The sequence below is a fragment of the Myotis daubentonii genome, chromosome 2 (assembly GCF_963259705.1).
Source record: "Myotis daubentonii chromosome 2, mMyoDau2.1, whole genome shotgun sequence".
In the NCBI taxonomy this organism is placed as follows: domain Eukaryota; kingdom Metazoa; phylum Chordata; class Mammalia; order Chiroptera; family Vespertilionidae; genus Myotis; species Myotis daubentonii.
The window spans coordinates 214042026-214048340 of NC_081841.1; the positions used below are offsets into that span (position 1 = coordinate 214042026).

A 6315-nucleotide genomic window follows, 5' to 3' on the forward strand; every position below is an offset into this window, starting at 1 on the left:
AAACTAGGAAATAAAAACCTCCCTACTTAAAAAAAAAAGACATACAATCAACAAACAACAAGTATAGACGGCCCGGTGTGGCGAGCACACCCCCGGGTGCGGCGGAGGGTCTCCTGCCCCCCTCTCCTCTCCGTGCGGTTCTCCCCAGGCTTTTGGAGCAGCGCTGCGTGGCGGGTGCTGGACGCCGACCCGTTGCCCGTGGCAACCTCCTCCGCGCGGGGAGCAGAGCCCGCGTCGCGGAGCCCAGCGCCTCGCGGCTCCTCCGGGAACGGTACCGGGGACGCCAGGGGACCGCAGCCGAGGTGGCGCGGCTGGCGTGGGGGACGCGACGAGGGGTGTGAACTAGGGACGGCCGGGGCCGGGGGGCTGGAAGGAAGCTGGCTCTGATCAGAGCGCCCGACAGCCTGGGTGCCCCGCAGCCCGCAGCAGCCCTGCGCTGGGGCAGGAAGCCAAGGGCAGGACGCGCGGGCCTTCCGCGGGTCCCGAGCCTCGAGTGAGCGGGGAACACGGGGCTCGGGAGCGCCCCCTTCCGCCCGCCAGGCTCAGTCCGCGGGGCCCTCCCCACGGACGGCCGCCTCCCTGCGCGCCCCGCAGCGCCGCCCTCCCGCCCCGCAGTCCCGCCAAGGCTCTCGCAGCGGCTCTGGGTGCGGCGCGTCTGGGGGTGGCTGGACCCCGCGCAGCCGCCGCCCGGGAGAGACGGTGCCCAGGGAGGCCTCGCAGTGGCCCCAGCGGACCCCGAGGAGCCGCCCCGCAGGTGGGTGGGCGCGGGCGCCGGGGCCACTCCCGGGGCTGCGGGGTCAGCCGGCGGAGCCCCTGCGGCCGGGCGCGGGGGTGGGGGGCCCGCGGAGGTGGGTGTGGGGTGTCGGGGGTGGGACTGGCCCGGCTGCCGGGAGACACGGGAAAACTCCAACGCGCTAAACCCAGCTCCTTCACTTGTCGGGGGCCGCTTAGCTCGGCGGTTACTTTGTGCTGCGCGCGGTACGAAGCCCTGGACGTCCGTTATCCCGTCTAATTCTTTCAGCAAAACCGAGGTGGGCGGTACGGTCTTGATTTGCAAAGGAACTTGCCCCAGGCCTGGGGGCCACGCGCCCTGGCAGAACCGCGAGGCAGCGGCCTGTTCTCGGCCTCCACGTTTCCCCTCCGCATCCCCCTCCAGGCAGCGCCGCCGAGCAGCCCGGAGCCTTTCTTGGCTCCTGACCCAAGTCCCCGTCCTTCCCCAGGTGGCGGCCAGCAGGCACGGTCTCCGCTTTAAGGGGGGGGGGGGGCTGTGTGACGCTGGCCCAGCGCTTGTGAGTGAGTGAGTGAGTGAGTGAGGGGCGGTGGAACGGAGACCCCGGGAGGGGGATCGGCGCCCAGGCCCTGGCTTTGCAGCTGTGACTCTCACGTGTGTCAGAGTTCGTGTGAGACAGCGGAACCATGATTAACTGAGTTGCACCTGAAGCCCCATCAGGAACATTGTTTTGGAGCTGAATAGAGCAAATTAGCAATTGCTATCTCACTGCTAAGCATTTAAAAATGTTGCTCCATAGAAAGAAAAATGTATTTCTGATTTATTTTGTTGCTATGGAAAAGAAATTATCCTACATTTTGAAAAAGAGAGGCACTTTAAAATTGAGACCATCTCTAAGTTGTGAATCCAACATTTTCCTTCCGCCAGAGAACATTGCCCATGAAACGATGAGATCTGGGGGTTGTTGCGCCAGGAGGCAGCCGCTTAAAACCACAGTCCTAACGGCAAAGGAAGCGTTAACAGGTAGGGGATTGAACTGGGGCTTTGATTTCCATGTTATTAAATAAAAGTCTGGCCATGGCCGGTTTGGCTCAGTGGATAGAGCGTCGGCCTGCGGACTGAAAGGTCCCAGGTTCAATTCCGGTCAAGGGCATGTGCCTTGGTTGCAGGCACATCCCCAGTGGGAGGTGTGCAGGAGGCAGCTGATCGATGTTTCTCTCCCATCGATGTTTCTGGCTCTCCATCCTTCTCCCTTCCTCTCTGTAGAAAATCAATAAAATATATTTTTAAAATAGATAAATAAAAGTCTGCCACCATGTAAATCACACACTCATGTATTAGGCTGTGTTTCTACAGTGCTTGAGAAATTTTCAGTATCCAGTGTGATTTCAAGTTTACGTTCTAAATACACTAAGCCTTGATTAAGAAAGGGGTGGTTAGTGGGAAGGGGAAGTAGCTAAGAGTGTTAGTTATCTACTCTGAGGGTAACTAGGAAGATTTCATGCTATGTCTGAGTCCCCCCCCCCCCCCCCATCACACCTGAAAGCGGGGGCCTGCTCTGTCACTCTCTGCTGACTTTCTCAGGAGGTCCTCAGAGAAAGTGAGAGAGGGCGGGACAGGGAGAGAGATGGAAACATTTATGGGAGAGAAACATCAATCGGCTGCCTCCTGCACGCCCCCTACTGGGGATCGAGGCCCGCAGCCGGGGCATGTGCCCTGGAATTGAATGGTGACCTCTGGTTGCATGGGTGGACACTCAACCACTGAGACACACCAACAGGACTGAAGAAATTGCTCTTTGATGATTCAAAGTCCACTGTTTTCATTTTTACTTTTTTTAAAAAAAAATCTTTATTGTTGAAAGTATTACATATGTCCCCCCTTTTTTTCTCCATTGACTCTCTCCAGCCCACCCCCCCTCCACCCCAGACCCCCACCACCCCACTGTCTGAGTGCATGGCATTTTTACTTTTTAATTTAAAATACTAATTTTCTTCCAAGTGTACTTTAATAAAATTGTAAAACTCAAACTACATTTTATTTATTTTTTAATTTATCTTTATTATTGTTGAAACTATTACAGCTGTCCCCTTTAAAAAAAACTGAACACTGTCTGAGCTAAAAAGAGTGAACGTTGATGGAGGGGATCTGGTTGTTATCTTTGCTGGAATATAACTGTGTTCTTCTGTTTGTATAGCAGCCATGTCTCAACCTCTCCCTTTTCCTGTCTCCATCTTCTTAATGTTTCTAGGCTGAAACTCTAAGACAAAATCATGATAAACTTTGGCGAGTTGGGTGTAGCCATTCAGGAACCAGTTCCTGCAAGAATTCCTACCTGGTTCGACCTTTGTAATAGAAAGCAGGGGCACTGAGGACCGCCTCGCAGTCCTTACAGCTCAAAGGAAAAGCCCAAGACGGCAGTCACCTTCTCTCTGCTTTTGACCTAGTGAATGAACCAGTGCATGTCTCTTTTTTTTTTTTTTTTTTTTTAAGGTATTGCCCTGACTGGTTTGGCTCAGTGGATAGAGCGTTGGCCTGCGGACTGAAGGGTCCCAGGTTCCATTCTGGTCAAGGGCATGTACCTTGGTTGTGGGCACATCCCCAGTAGGGGATGTGCAGGAGGCAGCTGATCGATGTTTCTCTCTCATTGATGTTTCTAACTCTCTGTCCTCCCTTCCTCTCTGTAAAAAAATCAATAAAATGTATTTTAAAAAAATTAAAACATGTTTTTTTAAAAAAGGTATCACAAGCTGACTCAAAACATCCAAGAGCTCATATTGGAATGTATGGGGTTAAATGTCTTCCAGGAGGCTCTGATTTTGGACTTGCATGATTTTATTGGTTATTTCCCCTCTGCTGTCACCCTGATAGCCCAAATAATAAAAGTCGAATTTGGTCAGTAGGGGTCTATATGTAGATATCTGTAGTGTAATATACAGGGTGTGCAAAAGTAGGTTTACAGTCATGAGTACACGAAACAGAGGTATAATCTTTCTGACTTTAGGAATGACACAATTTTATACAATTTTAAATTAAGTTTGTCTTAAACATGCGGGTTCTAATGAAGAAGAAATAACCTTCCATTAAAACATTTCCCTGCTACGTTTCTCTTCCTGGATATTCAAGCAGGAATACGCTCTTTTCTGGACTGTGTACTTTGTGTGTAATTGTTACCCTGATTCTCCAATTAGAATCTGAGCTTCAAGAAGACAGTCTCTAGGACGTCATAGCCCTATTGTGTCTTATACATCCGTAGTAGATGCCCCTTTAAAAGAATGAAGAAATTACCCAACTTGTTCTCCCCCACCTTCCCATGATTCTTAACAAGAAGGAACATGTTAAAAACTCGAATGTAGGATGTACGTGAAAACTTTGCTGAGTAGCAGAGTCTGATCTCTCTTTCTGTCTCTCGGAGGTTGGGAAGGAAGGTTTCTTTTCAGTCCTGGAAAGATTTGACTTGCATTTGAAGAACAATTTGCATGATTTCCTGAAGAAATGCCACCTTATGAACAGACCAACTGGCATTGATCATTTGGATCTCCGGAGAAACGGCCAGGATCACAGGGAAGAGGGGATGGTGCACAAAATCCGCTCCAAGCGCATGTTCAGGCTGCAGACACTCCTCATGGTTACTGCCCTTTTCTCATCCACTGCATCCCACCAGACCCTGGATGAACTTCGGTCAGGCTCAGCACGTTGGATGCCTCCGTTGTGTGGTGTAGTGTCTTCCCGGAGACCTTGCATTAATGGGCAAGAGGCAGAGAGGTCCATAGACGGTCTACGAGAACCATCTTTCGGTCTCCAATCCATTCTCTCTATTGAAGCCAAAGAGTTCCTCCTAAATGAGAATCCAGTCATATGTGATTGTGGGAAACAAAGGTGCTATAGGAATGAAACTATGTGTTGTTACTCTAATTATTCGTATCGTTATTGAAGTTACTTCCATACAAGAACCGGTCGGCCTTCCCTGGTTGAGGAGGTTACCACAGTGCACGGAAGGATATAGAAGTGTTAATTTGGTATGACTCACTCCCCCCTGGCCAACTCCTTAACTTTATCAGGGCCACACTTTATTTTTAGCTTTGGCATTTTGCAGCACTTGACCTTTTGCCTGGATAGAGTATTGTACTGGGGAGCTCAACCCCACAGCCTTCCCTGTTCCATGAAGCACAAGGGATATGTGTGTTAGGTTATGTCTTCTTTAGAAGGCTGCAATCCAGAATGGTCTTTTAGGACAAAATAAAACTATATTCACACACACACACACACACACACACACACACACACACACTCTTTGGTAGCATTGTCTTGCACATTTGGATTGTAATCACTTCTTTTATGAGGCATCTCCTTTGTCATCTGTTGTAAGAAATTAGTATAATCTTAACATTTATGAAAATATTTTTAAAATGTGGGTAAGGATCTTATACCAAAATCGCTATCCCACTTGTTTTAAAATTAAAAAAACTCAGAAACAACCTTCAAATATAGAGTAGTTAAATAAATCATGAAATAGCCATCCACTGAAATGCCATGAAGCCATATTAAAAAAAAAACTGATTACAAGTGATTTTTAAAATAAGATGGGGTAATACTAATTATGGAATGTTAAATGAGGAAACTTAAGTCCCAAACTACAAATGTCACATGAAGTTGACTATGCCTTTGCTCATCTCACCTGGCTCACTCCAGCAGCCACCTACAGGTGCTCCCTCAGCCAGGCGGGACCCCCTCCAGTCGGTTCTCTAGTCTACACTGGAGCCAGAGCGGTCTTCCTAAATTAGAATCCAGGCTTGTCCATTCCACACTGAACGCTCTCTGATGTCTCTCTGTTGCCTTCAGGACATGTTCGGGCTCAGCATCATGGGGCCCAGAGCCCTCTGAAACCCTGCACCTCATCTCAGGGGTCCGCTTCCCCATCTAAGCACCCTGCTCGCATTGCCTCCACTGTAGCCTGTTCTTTCTGACTGCGGTGCTGTTGCCTTCTTTTTGCCTTGATATCTTCTCATCCTTCACATCTTGTGTATGCCCTCTACTGTGGGACTCCTTGCCCTTGACTGTCACTGCTGAGTTCCTTACCCAGGAGAGCTGGGTCCCTGTCTATCACGCCCATTATTCTGTTCCCAGCAGAGGGTACCACAGCGTAGGTACCTACTAACTGTTGAAAGACAGTCAACATATTGGGTAGATAAGCATCAATTGGTTAGTAGACCTTTTCTCTAAGTGACTGAATTTTGGATGGTTTTGAATTTCCTCTTTATTCTTATCCTAAAACAAAACTTTTATTGTGGTAAAAACACACACACATACTATTAAATTTGCCCACTTAATTCTAAGTGTGCAGTTCAGTAGTGTTAAGTCTGTTCACACTGTTGTGCAACAGATCTCTTGAACTCTCTCACCTTGTAATGCTGAAACTATACCCACTAAGCGCTGATGCCTCATCCTCTCTCCCACAGCACCCACCTTCTGCTGCCTGTTCTATGATTTTGACTGCTTTATACACTTCATATGAGAGGAATCATACTGTGTTTATCCTTTTGTGACTGACTTATTTTGCTAAGCACAATGTCCTCAAGGTTTAT

The 6315-nt window shown here is 49.0% G+C and overlaps 1 long non-coding RNA gene across 1 annotated transcript; it reads left to right on the forward strand.

The window, feature by feature from the left end:
• Positions 1–308: 308 nt before the first annotated feature.
• On the forward strand, positions 309–3204 carry LOC132228742 (uncharacterized). Its single transcript, XR_009451424.1, has 3 exons — positions 309–754; positions 1658–1753; positions 2982–3204. It is a non-coding gene; the product is annotated as an uncharacterized LOC132228742 (long non-coding RNA).
• Positions 3205–6315: the final 3111 nt, after the last annotated feature.